The sequence below is a fragment of the Geospiza fortis genome, unplaced genomic scaffold, assembly GCF_000277835.1.
Source record: "Geospiza fortis unplaced genomic scaffold, GeoFor_1.0 scaffold53, whole genome shotgun sequence".
NCBI classification, from domain to species: domain Eukaryota; kingdom Metazoa; phylum Chordata; class Aves; order Passeriformes; family Thraupidae; genus Geospiza; species Geospiza fortis.
In genome coordinates, this window is record NW_005054305.1 from 1757518 (window position 1) to 1774093 (window position 16576).

The 16576-nt window shown below is 39.7% G+C and overlaps 1 protein-coding gene across 1 annotated transcript in view; it reads left to right on the plus strand.

The window, feature by feature from the left end:
• GREB1L (GREB1 like retinoic acid receptor coactivator) overlaps nt 1-16576 on the plus strand; it is a 132323-nt gene that overhangs the window by 817 nt on the left and 114930 nt on the right.

Sequence of the window (16576 nt, forward strand, 5' to 3'; positions counted from 1 at the left end):
TGACAGATGTATCCGGGGGTCTTTAGGTACCGCCGGGTCCGGCCCTTCTCTCCCGGCGCTCCCCGAAACCTCCGAAAGATGAAAACTTTGTGTTCACCATAGGATTTCGACCTGCTTAGCGGGTGGGCCAAGTGTTGCTGTTTGTTTAGGCCCCAAGCCTGCAAATATTTATCCGTATTCTGAAATTTAGGAATTATCAATAGTTAGATGTGTTTGAAGTGCGGGAGACTCTTTCAGTTACCCCGTGGAAAAATATTTCCCCTGTCTGCTGCTTGTCAGCGTGTTTGCTTTGAATCCGCTCAAGAGAGGACCTTTTTTTACATTATTCCATTTGCCTTTCTTTGAATTGGTGCCTCTTTAGACTTTTCCACTGAATGATACTTTAAGTATTATTGAAATAATACTTCATATTCTTCATACTTCGTTGATACCTTGTTACTGAGAGCTTTTTAAAAGATGGAAATAAAAAGGCTGCTGAGAAGAAAGTGTTGTGTCTTATTGCCTGACTAGGAATTACTGAAGCTTTATTTTATTTAATATATTTTTACAGTTGTTACTCTTGTTTAAGAGGTGAAGCAAATAGGTGCATAGTTCAGTTCCAGGTACAGTTATATATGTGGCTTCTGAGACAGGAAAAGCTTTCAGCACTTTTAAATACTGTAAGGCACACCTAAGTTTGGGTTTTATTAAGGGATATACCCTCTAAAGATAAACAAGGATGGGCCTTATGTTGATTGAAAAACTTACTACGTATGTGCTAGTGGGTTAAAAAAAATCTTTATCCTGTTGAATTTGCTTGTGAGTACAACAAAAGCACTCATGAAGCTGGAGGATTAGCTTGTTAAATATCTCTGTGCAAAGGAATAGGGATTGTGTGAGTATTCTCAGAGCTGTTGAGAAATATTTAGTTATTTGTCATTTTTAACATTGGTGGATTTTGTGCATATGCTTACTTTTTCTCATGTATTCTCAAGTATTCCCAGCAAAATGCTCCAGAAAGTCAATGAATAATGCTCAATATGTGCCTGCCTGTTTAAATGATTGGGTTCTGAGCCCTGAAGGTTTAATTCAACATCTGTAAATACAGACAAAAATTACAGTGTTTATTTCTACTTACTGTTAGTAGTGCCAAACAATTTTTTTCTAAGGTGTTCAACAGGAAAAAAAAATTAGCTCTAAGAAACAATTTGTACATACCAGGAATTTTTATTGGTTGGGTTTGGCTGTAGATAATGTAGCAATCATAAATAGTGAAGATTTTTTGGTAAGGCAGTTTTTAAGTCCGGGATGTATTACTAAAGGAAATAAGTAGTAATAGGCGAGCTGATTACTGAGCTTTTACTGGGATAATTAAATTATGTGAAGTTTCTTAAGATGGCATGAGGACATCACAGATGAAAGGAGGTGTGATCTGACTGTGTGAAAAGTTTGTCTAGAATTCAGAAAAAGCACATTTGGTTCAAGGTCTTCCGAAACACATAGCTACTGGCATTGGTATTTGGCAGTTCAACAAGTCATGTCCAAAGTGTTTTGCAGATAAAACGTAAAGAAAATTTGGAGTCCAATTTAGAAGACTCTAATTAGGTGCTATGGGATATAGAGAATTAAACTGTTTTTTTGAAGGAAAAATGTCTGTACCTTGAAGCCAGTCACACTATGAATGCTAGGCTGTTTATTCAGTGTAAAATTAGACTCGGTATAATGTCAAAAATATACTCTAGGAAACCTTATAGTGAAAGCTGAAAAAAAAATTGAATGCTTTTCTCTCTAATTTTCAGTGCTTCTAGGAAATTTGGAGTGGGCATAGGACTGTAAGGATTTTACTTTCAGTGGCGTAACCAGTTTTGTAGTACCTTTTATATTAAGCATGTGGTTTTTCAAAGTGCTTTTTTTGCTTTGTACGGTTCTGTACCATATGTTTTTTATTTAATTCTTTGAATGACCACTGAAACGCAGCCAACTTTGGGTAAATGTGGCAACTGTTAACTAGCGCTTAGCAACAGTGCACAATAATCACGACGGGAAGTGAGGAAGAATACCATGTCTAATTGAAACTATGGGGGGCATTTAGCTAGGTAGGACGTAATTAACAAAACATGGAGCTTGGACATGATATTAAGGCATCACATCTTGACTCTTGCCAAAAAAGGATTGTGAAATCAATAATGTAAAAAAACATTTCAGATACTTTGCACCTTGGAAGAACAGCCTCTTTGAGATGTATGTTCTTTGCCTGTTCTTGCATAAGCATTCCTTCTTGCATGTAATGCAAAAGAGCATTTTCTTTTGTTTCTACAACATAATTGTGAGCAGGAGAACTGTTGGGAAAACCAACAAATGAAGAAGTAATAAGCCTTGACATTCTGACATTCTGTCTTTTACAGAACTAGTCCTGTGAACTGGAGTTCATTAGATATAGTAAGCAATTAAGAGATGTCTAATATCCTGAAACAGATTACAGCAGCAGTCATAAAACAGCACTAAACTTTTACAATTAATGTGTTACTTTTTTCCAGAATTGTTGACTTTCCTCAACCCTGTCTTGTCATTACTTTCCTTAACATGTTAACAAAAGTATTTTTTGTAAGAGTCCGTGTTCAAAATGCTTTTGCCTAGTGTAGTTTCAGGTTTTATTTTTTAAAAATTCCAGACCTGATCATTTTGTTTCATGTTGTATTCTGTGTGGAGATACATTCATGGACCAATTTTATGTCTTGTATAACCCAAAGACATCTTGTTTCTAAGAACTCTGAAGATATCCTCACATAATAAGGAGAGACCTAGTGAATAAACGATCAGTGAGTCATTGCAAAAGACAATCTGCAACTCTGAGCAAGCTACTGTAGCCCCTGTTAATGGATTTGAATTTGCAGGTAGGTAGTGAAGATGATCCGAAATCAAGGAGTCATTCTTTCTAGGTGCATGTATTGGTGAACTATCCAGTAGCATTAGGCTCTTAATAATTAAATAGAATCATTAATGTTTTTAAAATCTGGAAGTAAAAAACACAGGATATCTGTTGGAAGAATGTAGATGACAGAAATTTGGAGCAGTGTTTATTCACAGTGGGGACAGCCAAATTTTGTACACTGTTGTTCTTGGCTTGGAAGTATCAAACAGAAGTATGGAGCTCTTATAGAAATTACAGGCTGGATTGGTGGGCCAAGGCCAATTGTATGAGGTTTAACGAGGTGAAGTGCCAAGTCCTGCTCTTGGGTCATGATAACCCCGTGCAACACGACAGCCTTGGGAAGAGTGGCTGGAAATGTACCCAGTGGAAAAGGACCCAGGAGTATTGGCTGACAGCCAGCTGAACATGAGCCAGCGTGTGCCCAGGTGGTCAAGAAGGCCAGTGGTATCCTGGCTTGGGTCATACTGTGGCCAGCAGGACCAGGGCAGTGATTGTCTCTCTGTATTCAGCACTGGATGAGGCTGCACCTTTAATCCTGTGTTCCATTTTGGGCTCCTCAATTCAGGAAGAGTGTTGAGGTGCTGGAGCATGTCCGGAGAAGGGCAACGGAGCTGGTGATGGTTCTGAAAGTCCTATGAGGAACAGCTGAGGGAGGCAGGATTGCTTAGCCTGGAGAAAAAGAGGCTCAGAGGGAACCACCTTGCTAGATGGGTGTTGATCTCTTCTGCCAGGTAACAAGGGATAGGACAAGAGGAAATGGCCTCAATTTCCACATAAATTCTGCATGGAAAGGTTTGTCCAGCATTGTAACAGCCTGCCCAGGGAAGCTGCTGAATCACCAGCCTTGGAGATATTTATAAGTAGTGTAGTCATGGCATTTAGAGACATGGTTTAGTGGCGAACTTGGCAGTGGTGGGTTGATGCTTGGATTCAGCGATCATATAGGTCTTATTTGACCTCAATCATTCTATGATTCTGTGACTCTAAAATGTAATTAGGTTTGGTTTGGATGACTGCTGAAGCCTGGTGAACTGGTTTCTGTTGTCTTATTCTATTACACAATAATGTCACAATTTCTGTGAAATCCTTTTGGGACATGAGAGACCATAGAGAATTGTGTAAATTACTACTTTCATTGAAGTGTATTTAATGTTATTCTCATTGAGTTAACATTTTAAGTTCCATGGCACCTCAGATGTTTAGTAAAAAACCTCCATATACTTGACCTGAAAATCTTGCATCATGTACTGTCAAGTGCTTTGGTTAATTTGGATTTAATTTTTTAAAATATTTATATAAAATGTAAAAGATAGGAAGAACTATATGTTGTGACATAAAATCACAGAAGAATAAGAAGGTAGGGAACAGCCTGAGTCAGTATGACAAGATATGATTGATTAATATTGGTCATGTAAGGTTTTAGAGAGGTTATTTTGAGTTAGTTTTTCAAACTGCTGGAGCTGTGCACAGAAAACAGTGTGGGCAGACCTAAGATACGGTTACTTAAGAGATTACCAGACATCTGTTGCACTAGTTCCATGAACAAGCCTGGAGAGACTAGTTTTGTGAAATGCTGTGCAGACATCCTCTTGTTCTCTGTCTCCTATCTCCATGACTGCTTGTAATTAGCTCTTTTAAAGACCCTTGCTGTGATTTGATCAGAGCACTTTGAGACAAGTGATGAAGTTAGTTAGATACTGAATGTAACAGTGATCTGAAACACACTCTATTAATAGTCTTAATTTTTAAAATGAAGATTCATCTGTGTCTCACCAAAAGTGATAATATTTCCCTAGAACTTACAGTGTGAAGCTTCTTTAGATAGTTATTTCAAGCTGCTGAACATTTTCCTGGTACTCCTGTCCTTTTGCACCAAATTCTGCTGCACCTCCCTCTGCAGCACTGATTTCTCTGTTGAATGGAGTGCACAGCACCAAAATTTCAGGGACATCAGTAGCCTTTTTTGAAAGGCTCTGTTTATGCTGCTGTTTTTCTCTAGAGCCATAGTAAATTTAAATTTGCCTTCATAAAGAATTAGTGTGCATATGAAACATTTTACCTCTAGAATTCTGCATACTTGAGAGCTATGATTCGTCCCTCCCCTTTCTTTTATAATGCTACCTCCAACTTCAAAACTTGCTTTCTTATAGACTCCCAGGTCTGTAGGCATAAGGAAACCTAAGCACAATTTTTCTGGGAGTGTGATAGTTAAATTATGCTTTTAATTTGGTAGAATTCTCTTATGCCACCCCCTTTCCCCCCTCCCCTGCATTACTTCCAGCTGTCCTTTAAGGTAGAGGTGGTCATATGCAATTGTAATGCCAGTGCTCAGGGAGACTTGTGTATACTCTGAGTTGTATGGTCCCTTGTGGTGTTATCACTCAGGAGTAATTGAGTAATTAGAGGAGGGTTTGGAAATTGCTGTGAGCCTGATCCTCCACAGTCTTCCTAGTAAAGAGGAAATGATCACTTATTAAAAAAAGCGAAGGGTGGCACAGTGAGGTCCAAGCTCTGGGCTTAGTGAGATCCAAGCTCTTTCTCCATCACACCCACTTCAAAGAGATAGTGTAGTGGTAAGGAACAGCAAATGCAGATAGCTGAGCTCAGCTGCCTCTGATGCTGTAAGGACTCTGGGCAGCTGCCTCTTCACACTGGAATCACTGGTGAAATAGGGGTGTTCACAGCAACATTTTATAAATATTACTGTTGCCTGCCCACGCTCAGAATGAAGAGCATATGTGACAAAACTGTGTTTTGGTGGCTTGATTTGGGATTTGCAGAGAGCCAAGTGCTCTGTTCCCTGTCCTGAGCCAAGTGTCCTTTTCCTGATGGTACAGTACTTCACTGCTTTTAGTTCTCTTCTTACTTATGTAATGTGTTTCACAGTGTACGACTGCATCTCAGTTTTGCCATTCAGCAGAACAAGCCTTCTACTTTTGCTGCTTTTGTTCCTGCCTCACTGACCATCTCCCTGTGGCTTCTCAGGAAGTCTACCAAACTGTGTTGCTCTGCAGCATTAGATGGCTTTATTCTCCTGCTCTTTTACACTTTCAGTGCACTTGGAGAACAGCTGTTTAATAAAGAAAGCTTAATCTTGTAATTTCTTTGAACCACTTATGCAGAATCAAATTCTCAGTGCAATTAGGTGATTCCTTTGGGAAGACTGAGAAATAGGTCTTGATTTTTACAACTACAATGCACTGAATCAAGAAGTGGTGAACAGCTTCCTGCCAGTAATATTGTATGTGACATTTAAGAACATGTTGGTTTCCCATTCTTGTAAAAAATGCTTTCAAAAATTAATATGTATAGATAAGACGTTAAGATACTCTTGTTACTTTTTTGAATAAACCTCTTAGAGGGAAATTTCTGGTTGTGAGAACAATCAGAAATTAGGTGGATTAGCTAAGTGATCAGTACTACCCCACAGAGGAGCAGTTATGAAGAAAACGTAGAGGAGAAGGGTGGGAAAGGCAAAGCCATCCAAGAACACTTTAATGGCTCCAGGCATGCCAGAGGCACACTGAACTACTGATGGGATATTTGAAGCAGAAGTCCAGAGTGAAAAATATGCATATCCTCAGAGTCCCTTTTGCAGCAGTTTTGGTAAATTTTGACAGTTAATGCCTGCCATATTTTTTTTCAGTAGAGTAGTCATCACTCAATTGCCAGGCCTTTTGAGCAGGATGAAGACAACTTGCTTGCCAGACTGTGGACTTGGAGGCAGAAGGTGAAATAACAATCATGATTATAGCAGATGTGGAAGGTGAGCTGGATTTCAAGGGCACAAAGATTAAAACATTAGCAGTCACAAACTTTTGTGTCAAGAGCTATGAAATGACAGGGCATCTAAACATACAGATTTTTTGTTTTGTTTTGCTGCATTAACTTAGTAATACTGTTCTTTCTTACTACACATCTGAAAATGTTTTGGGTGCTGCATGGAAAATACATAGGCAGTTGCCTTCTCCAGAGTACTCAAAGCTAGAGAGGATAGTGTGTATGTTTGTGCATGTACATATATGTACATACATGAAAGAGAAGACAAGAATTAGAAATACTGAGGTCTGATATCATACTGGTCCAAGACATTAGTGGGTCTTTAAAGAAGATTCTTTTTTTTAAATTATTGACTGGCTGAGATTATTTATACTGGTTTTTTTGTGTTGTTGACAGATTTCCTTTAGAGACCAGAAGTTCTTCGTGGGTAGTAGATGTGCCACTAGTAACGTTATTCAAAACAGTATGCCTTGGAAGCTTTTAAACAAAGGCCACCACCACAAAAAAACAACAACCCAATTTAATTTTAAACAGCAGATGTGACCTTGTGGCAGAAAAGCCTGAGAAGGAAGGGGAAAAAAAAGGATTCTTCTGGCTGCTCTCGGCTATCATATTTAACAGTGTTGCTTGTTGACTGCCCAGCTTGGCTGTTTTATTGAGAGAAGTCTTGTGTCTGGTGTCTGTGCAGATAGATGCTCAATTTTCATCTGCAGCACAGCTGACTGGCTTTCTGTCAAGCTTGACTTTGGGGTGATTCCAGTTGTCAGATGGATTTGCTGTAGAAGGAGGGAGGCCATGCTTGCAGTAGGAGTTAAGCACTCCCCTACACACTGCACTGTCGGTTTTCAGCTCCATTTGCTGTCAGTGTAGTAAATCCATTTCTGATTATGTGCTAAAGCCAGACAGATTAACTGACAAGTTGAACTTGTGAAGTTGCATGTGTGTTGCCAGAGTCCCTCCTGCTGGAAAAGGCAGATCTGTATAACCTGTAGACTTAGAACAGTTGAAAATTCATCTTAACATTGTTGCTTTGATGTCTGTTTGAAAGCAAAAAAACATGTTTGCTTTTGATTACCATGTTTAAAGGATGCTGTCCCAGCAGTGTAATAAATGAAAATTGGATCTGGGACTTAGTTTCAGTAAAAGACAGTGTTCTTCCAGATGCTTTTAAATTGAATCTTCCTGTGAAAATGGGCTCAACTTTGAATTCAATAAACATGCAGTTCAGGGGTTTAGGGCTGAAAAAGACAGAGGAATGCAACAGATGCTGCATAGTTTTGATGCTTCTTATGTCGGATGATACTGATACTTTACTGATACTGTTCTCTGTTCTGATTCACTGTATAAACAAGAACAGCATGAACCTCAGTGTATAACCTTGACAGGACTGGATCTTTATAGGTCACTAACAGTTTGTCTAAATTGCAAAAACTGCATGTTGGGAAACAGATGAAGTATTTGCATCAATAAAATATTTAATTTCCTTTAACAAAAGCTTTTTTGTGCCGTGGGCTTTTTATTTTTAAGAAATAGACCTTCAGTCCTTGATTCATTGTACTCCAGCTGTGAATCACTGAGAACCTCACAGTTAGATCTGACAGAATAATAAGTCAAAACTATCAATGCAGATCAGCCATGAACTAAAATACATCATAATATGTGTTGTTTTAATGGACTTTCCAACATGGCCCTGCCAAGAGTGTGAATTTGCACTGGTTGACCTTCAAAGTTCTGTTTGTTGTAAAATGGGGTAGTACAAAACCCATAAAACTTGTCAGTATTACCTATTGGTAAGGTACAGCTTCCTGAAACAATTCATCTGGCCCAAGGCCTTTGCAAAAATATCAAGGAACAGGCTACGGGCAGCCTGAACTGGTTTGGTAACCTGCTTTACACTTTTCTTCTTTCTGGCCATTTTTCTGCTATGTGCCGGGTGTGCTTTCTGTATATCATCAGAAATGTGTGCTGGTTGCACATCCAGTGTTGCAGATGCTGGTTGCACGTCCAGTCACACGCATCGACAGAGAGACTCCATGAGCTCTGCTACTGGCAGCTTTCTGCTGGTCTTGTCACCTTGGTGGATGGCAACAGAAATGGTCTGGTGATTGAGGCATCGCTGGGCATGTGTTAATAGGAAGGGTGCAAAGCTTGAGTGATTCCCTAAGAGGTTGTTTGGCCTGTCTGAGATGGAAGATTGAGCATCAAAGGGTAATAATGATACCTGATGGATTGACATTGTTGCATTGTCTAAAATCAAGTCTGTCTAGATTCACGTTCATAATTGAATGTTTTACTCTAAGGAAACTTGGAATAAGCCCAGTAGTATTAATTTTAAAGCTTTTTCAGGGCTAAAATAAAGCATGCATAAAAAAGAGACACTTGTTATTTCAGTCAATCACTTCTACTACTTATTTTGTTAATTAGTGAGATTTGGGAACTGCAGTTTTCAATGACATGCCCTCCAGCATCTTTCTGTTGAGTTGTGTGTGTGTGTGTGTCCATATGTTTTATTTTTCTGGACATATTGATTCTTATGTGATGATTCAGTATGTGGGTTGCAGTTTCTCCTTGACGTATTCTAGCTGAACACACTCCATATGTAGAGGAAAACCAGCCAAGTGTGGAAAGAAGGGGGTTGTGCTTTTTTTGCTGCAATTATGAAAAGAGACACAGAGGCTGGATGATAAAATACCTTTTCCTGCTTCAAATGATTATCTGAATAAACCGTGGGAGATCGAGGTTTTGTAAAAAAACATAGCAAGGGGGGAAAGAACTAGAAATTTGCAACTGCAGATTGAATTTTCTTTGAGAAATTCCACCTCAGGAAGAAGCTGACTGTCAAGTTAACAAGAGCAGAACTGTTTTATGATTCATTGTCCCAAAGACAGAAGCAAGTGCATTTTGAGGCCGTATGCCTGGAAGGAGGCAGGCCTCAGGATAAATTAATTGAAACAATTCTGTCCTCCCTGTTCCAGACTGCAGTTCATGCTGAGAGTGACTGATAAATTTCTCATTAGGAAATGCTTGTTGAAAATATGGTCTGTTCTCTGTGTTGTCACACTGCCTTTCTGATCTGGAATAAATTACATAACCTGTGCTCCTTTCAGCCAGCCAGAGATAAGAGAATGCACGGGAATCTTGTGTCCATTCTGTCATTATGTGTGCCAGGAAAAATAGCCCCAAACTAAATATATAAGCAGAAAATTGTTTTAAGAGAAATGTCCCCTTTTAACACTTTCATGTCAAACTGGAGAGTAAATAGTTAAATGCAATGCCACCATATAGCCACATGAAGGATAATACTCAGTTTCTGATGTTCTTTGTTTTGGAAATGAGGCTTGCAATGATGTACTTGCAGTTTTTCACTGGCTTGCCTATCCCTGTAGGTTATCCCTTTTGTAATTGCTTCTCTGTTTCTATGGATAAACTTGTTTTTACTTAAGAGATCTTTTAACTGATGATCGTTGTTCTTTACTGTTCTATTCTTCTGCCCATCCTTTAATGAAAAGTAGTGATGTTATGATTTTAATAAGACTGAGGAATGTTCTTGTGTTTTGAACACTGCCTATTGCTATTATGTTTTATGGCAAAAAAAGGGGCTTTGTTTGGATCATTCACAATACAAACTTTATTTTGCTGTTGAATGGCTTAGTTCAAGGTAAAGAGTCAAGTTAAACTAATTATTATAATAAACTGTGTTAGAAGACCTAGGGTTCTAAACCATCAGTCTGAGAGATGGAGAATCCAAAGAAAATCTGTTGTGATTTTTCTAAGGAAAGGATACTGGAATGCAGTTTCCTCAGGCCTCATTTCATAGAATCATAGAATTATTGAAAGAGATTTGAGGTAAGCTTGTGTCCTTTTACATTTCAACTAAAAAACATGCAATGTGTATGGAAATATCACCTTGGCCAGGGAATATGGAAATTTCTTTGGTCACTAGAGAAAAAGCATGATGGTTTACTTAAGAGGGAAAAAGAAAACAACCTTGCTTTCCTCTCTTAGGTGCTTCTCTCTCTCTTACCATGGCAGAGTGGTGTAAAGTACATATATTTAATATAAGGGAAAACACTCTTTTAAAACTATAATAAATGCCTGTGCAAAGCTATAATGTATGTTTGTCTCCCAGATGATGGTCTGTGTATTAGCAGGTAAAGAGTATGGAGCTTTTGCTACCATGGTATATTTCGCACCATTTACACAGATGCACAAAAGAAATAAAACCATTGCAGTCCATAATTAATGTAATATTTATAGAGAAATTGCTAACTTGCATTACAGAAGGGTTATAGTTTTATGTCTTATTTAGCCAAATTCTGAATGTGTTAGAAAAATAAGTGTATCCATTCCTGAAAAACCCTGGGACAGACTATCATTGCCTGCCTGATTGGAGAGACTAATTTTGGTAAAGAATTGGATTTAATCTACAGGTCTCTTGTTCAGCTGTGAAGAGGCCAAGAAAAACAGCTGTAAAAATGTTGATGTTGGCTATGAATTTACATAAATAACAACTTGCTCGCTTTCACATGCATACTCAGGGTGACACTACAATGTGGACTTGGGCCTGCAGAAGATCCGGTTTATTTCCAAATTCTGCCACTGAGAGATGGCACATGGCTTCTACATGCCTCAGATTCCCTCTCTCTGATCCAAGGGTATTCTTGGCCTGGGAGTTTTTGAAGCACTATAGGATAGTAATGATTTGCTGTTAAGGTTTCTTATGGCTGAGCCTGGAGGGCCCTTAGTTCAAGTCTCCTGCTCAGGTCCTTGGGCTGTTAAGCTTCATGTTTCTGTCAGAAAGCTTTAGACCTCAAAGAACAAATGGTGTTCTTGGCATACGTACAAGCAGCTATTTGGCTTTTGTGTTCAAACCTTCTGTTTAATTTCAATTAACTTAATTTTAATTACTTGAATTTAGACATCACAGTCTCTGGTTTGCCTGTGAGAACTATTTGCTGTGTGCAGAAAGCCGGGGCGGCGTCTCCACTGAGATGACTTTATGGTGAAACGGATTCGAAAGTCCAAGGCCTTTGGTCAGTGAAGCAGCCCACGGCCCGTGTTTACCCACCATAGCGGTGGCAACCAGTATGTGCTCTGGTGTCGAAGGAGTACATGAAATACCCAGTGAAAATAGGCTGTGTCTTGCAGAAGGTCTTCAGCTGGCTAAAGCAAGCAGTAGTTGAGGAGGGAGTAAATAAAGCTCTTGCAGACCACATGCTGTCACAACCTTTCCCCTCCCCCCACCCCCCCTTTTTTCTTTTTTTTTTATTGGCCATATGTTTTAGTAGTCTAAGTATGTGTCAGCAGTAATCCAGGCTCTGTGCTTTTAAAGGATGATTACCCAGTTTGTTGCCGAAGTGAGACTTTTTCTTCCCCATTTAATTAATTTCTGTGAGGGTTGTAATCGTAAACCTTTTTTTTTTTTTTTTTATTTTATCACATTACTCTTTGTGTGGCTAAATTTAACTCCCATCTATTTTTGCTGGCTGCCGATCTGTTCCTGGTTTGTGTGATGGACGGGAGGGGGTCAAACAAACCGGTTTGTTCCCTGGATGCTAATCTGAATTTCAGAGGCGCTGTCCTTCACCCCCGGGCTCTGCTCCCCTCCCCCTACTCCCTGATCTCTGCAAACAGCCTCTTCGGGTCTCTTTCTCCCCTCCATCCCACCCCCCACTCCAGCCCTTCTTTCCTCCACTGGCTCACCAGAATAGCAAATGTTGATTATCCTTTCCTACTCATCCCACACCCCAATTCTCACTTAGGGTGTTTGATGTATTAGGGAATTAATGCTCTTCAAATTCAAATTATTTAAAAGCTTGCTGGTCTGTGTGTTGTATTAAAGATATCATGGTGCTTTTTTTGGGAATTAAATTTTAAGGGTTTTCATGGGTTAAAGCAGGTACAGGGTTTTCTGATGAATTAAAAAAAAAAGGTGGTGACCTTTTGTCAGGATGTGATGAGGGTCATCTTTGTTTTATATAAAACAGTGATTAGGAACTCCCCTCTTTAGGGAGTAATTTCTCAGGTCACCTTGGCAGAGCAAGGAGGGGTTACTAACTAGCATTGAGTCCCTGCTTGTAACCCGTCTTCGTGGTAGTTCTTATAGCACGGATACAGTTAACCCCCTTCTTGCCTTAAAAAAAAGGAAACGTGGCTAGTGGGCATGCAGAAAGGCGTTGTCCTTGCGCAGAATAAACCCTCCTACCTGATATGTGGAAAATAAACAAACCCACAAACATACCGCCCTAGTAGATTGAAATGTATGTGTGTCGGGGAGGAGGGGAATAACACGTAGGAAAAGATTTATGCCTTCCTTTGGGCTGTTGCTTGGTAACAGAAAATGCCTCTTAAGCCTATTTTTGGAGAGGGGAGGGGTGAAACTTGATTCAGTGACCATCTGTCCCAAGCTGGTTGATTTCCTGTTGAGCTCTCCTTTGTTTCTGTCAAACAATTGATTCTTACCCTTTACAGATAAGAATACTGTTGGTGACATTGCCCTGAATCAGCAGGTTGCCTTGTGGCAACCACAAAACAGACCTATTAATTTTAATAATTTTTTAATGTTTAAGGGATTTTGTTTTTTCTGAGGCTACTGACTGGTTTTACTGGGATTTATTTATCTGTGTTGTGTTTTCGGTTTTTAGGCTTTTAGCTCTTTGGGAATGCCTGCAGTACAGTAGGCAAGTGTAATAAATGTAATTGAAACATTCTTAGAGAAGATGTAATAAGCTGGTTTTTCACTCTGAAATTGTTAGGGAAAAGAAGCCATGGTTTTGGGCCCATTAAGCCTTTTGTCAGTGGGGGGGGGAGCAGAAGTTAATTGAAGTCACTATTGAAGAAATCCCCACTGTTTCTGTGAAAACAAAACCCAGATTCTTGTTGCAAATGGAATATTTGCTATTGTTCTTGTTTAATTGTCAGAAAATCATTCTCTGTTTGACTGCCTCCTGATGTTTGCGTAGTAGTAGCGTGCTGGATAGATTTGAACTCGAGTTATTTTTAAGTCATCTGTTTTATTTATATTGCAGAAGCCGATATTTTTCCTTTAGTTTTATGCATGCAGGGTACAAGGCCCATGCATATGCCAGTATGTGAGTGCCCTCTGTAGCTGTGACTATTTAAAAGCATTCCAATGCCATTTTCTTCCCTGCCCTGAATTTCAGCATTCAGAGAAGCATTTCATAGTTCCAGGTATCTGCTGAAAGGGAATTAAGGCATGTGTGATACAAAGATACACGTAATATATGCAAAAAAACTAGTGAAGTCACCCAATGCAGTAGGAAAATGATAGTCACTGTTATTTCCTTCAGTCATTGAACCTCGTTCCTGGAGTATTTCCATGATGTTGTGTTACAGAGGAGGGTGAGAAGGAAAGACTTTCAATACAAATGTCTTGGCATCTTACAGGTCTTTGCTTATTTGAGTTTAGCCTACTTGTCACTCAGTAGATGAAATTTGGAGGTAATTCCCAAAGGTCACTTCACAGACATGGAGGTGTTAGAAAAGTTAATTTCCCTTTCTCTTCTGTTTTTCCCACGTACTTTCCAGATTGCCTTCCACAGGTAGGAGGCCTGTTGCCTGCATCTTTCAGCATGGTCCTGGATGCATGTGGACTCAGCTCTTTTGGAAGCCAATGGCAATATGCCTACTGAACAGTGATTTAGTGAATGTTGGGTCAAGGGATACTTGTGAGATTTCCATCCTTTTAAAAGAAAGCTGCATCTGTGTTTTGGCTCAGTAAGGGAGGTTGATATCAAACCATGTGAATGAGCCTGTGGCTTGTGCTCCGTCAGCCTTTGGCTCCTTGTTGGTTGCCCATTTCCTTACCCCAGTCTCAACCTTCCCCCTATTTTGCAGCTGTTTGTTTGGGGCATGCTGGGATATGGCAGAATAACTGATCCACTTGGAAATCAACGTCGTTTTCCAGGTTACTCTTCAGCTGGATGAATTCCTTGATCCAGTTTACCCACTGAGTGGCATGCAAGCTTGACTGGTGCAGTGTAACACAATGGGGTGGAAGTGATCAGTACTGAGTAGATTTATTTTATTTTTTCACAAACCACTAGTGCCAAATGTGCTGTGAAGTGTTTTTAAGCATACATTCTCTTTTAGGTTGAGAAATCCTACTTTTGGATTTCAGACTGGACAGCTGTAAAATTAATTGAACCTGCATATGTGCTGCTTTTTGCCTTTTTTTTTTGTTAGAAAGTGATAGGTACCACCAACATGCCTTTTGGGTATTTTCAGTCTGTCTTGAAATTATACTGATCAAAAAATGATCAAAAAATCATTTGTAGAACTAGTGCTAAGTAGGTCGATGTTGACCTGAGATTTTAAACTTGGCAGTGAAGGAGCTGTTCTGAACTGTTTTAAGAACTGATTAAATTTTGTTTCTTCCTGCAGAGTTATTTTCATTAAGGGGAAAAAAACTTGTCAATTTTATTTCAGGCTTGAAATAAATGAAAAATGTAGCCTTGTTCTAGATACTTGGAATTTATTTTTTTGTCTGACCTAGAGAAGATGATGAGTGGTTGTTCTTCTCAGAACCCTTAAAAGAGCATTACTAAGCTGTATGACTCAAATTGCAGGGAACTGACAAAAAGTCCAGTTCTTCCGGTATCTGGGGCAAGCAGCTGAGTCCATGACCTGTGCAGATGACACAGTTAGAATACAGTCCTGCACTTGTCTTTGTGCTTTCTCTGCCTGGGTTGTACTGCGCTTCTCCCCTTAGAACTGAGCTGACATGCCCTTTGTTCCCACATAAGAGCATCTCCAGATCTGCCAGTCAGGAGGCACAGCACCTGTGGCTTACCCTACAGACAGGAGAGCAGTAATTCTAGAAAGGGAAGTTGGTAGAAGACTGGCATCTGCTTGCATTCACCTTCTCATGTTGCTTTTGCAAGGATGGAATTATTTATGAACATTTTTTCATCTGAATGCAGTCAACCAGAGTCTGAAGAACCGCTATTCAATTGTCAGGGTGTTTGGCAGGGGGTTTCTTTTGGGAGGGGGAGCACAGAGGTAGGGTCATGATGAGCTGCTTCTCCATGCAGCTTGAGTTCATTGTATGTGCCTCAGGTATTATGTCATTGTCATGTCAGTGTGCCTACTGCAGTTCTGACTCAGCAGCCATTTACAGAACTGATGGCAGTGCCATCCTTAATACGAGTTTGAGAAATCTTCCTCTCCTGTGATAAAAAGGCCAATTTGTGGTTTGCAAGACAGAGTTTGGGCACTGTAGCAATGACTTTATGCTGTAAGGATGAGAATGATGTGACCCTTTCCTCCCCAGCCAAAATCCCCAGCTCCAAAACCACATGCATCAAAGGTGCAAGTGCCAAGCTTCCCTTCCAGGAAGGTATGGCTGTCAGCGCCACTGACAGACTCTTCAGGGAGGAAGCAACAAAGAAAAGGCTTTTAGAGAGCTTTTTGTTTCCAGCAGATAGCTTTCTAAAGCTACAAAACTGAAACGACTTTGGAAAAGAAAACCCCATGTTCTTCAATGGAGTTACTTCCTAGTGTGCCACAGGCCTGTTCTGTGTTAGAAGTTACTGCTTAGGTGAACACTCACCTTTAAAAGAGCTCCAGGCCTTAGGCATACTGGGCTGTGCCCGTCCTCTAATCTTTGCTTGATGTTCTGAGACCTAAGCTAATGTCTCAAAACCTACCTGCATATTTCTGAATAAAATGTACTCTTTTGTAACCTGCTGGCTCAATGTTCTTATGAGTGTGCTTTCCTTTGTAGAGATGAGCCCATTTCCCACTCAGGAGTAGGGAATAGCCACTCCTATATATATCTAAAAAACATGTGAGTGGATCAGAAAGTATTCTTCCATTTGATTTGATCTAATATAGATCTTTTTGATTTAACTTGTAAGTTGCAGT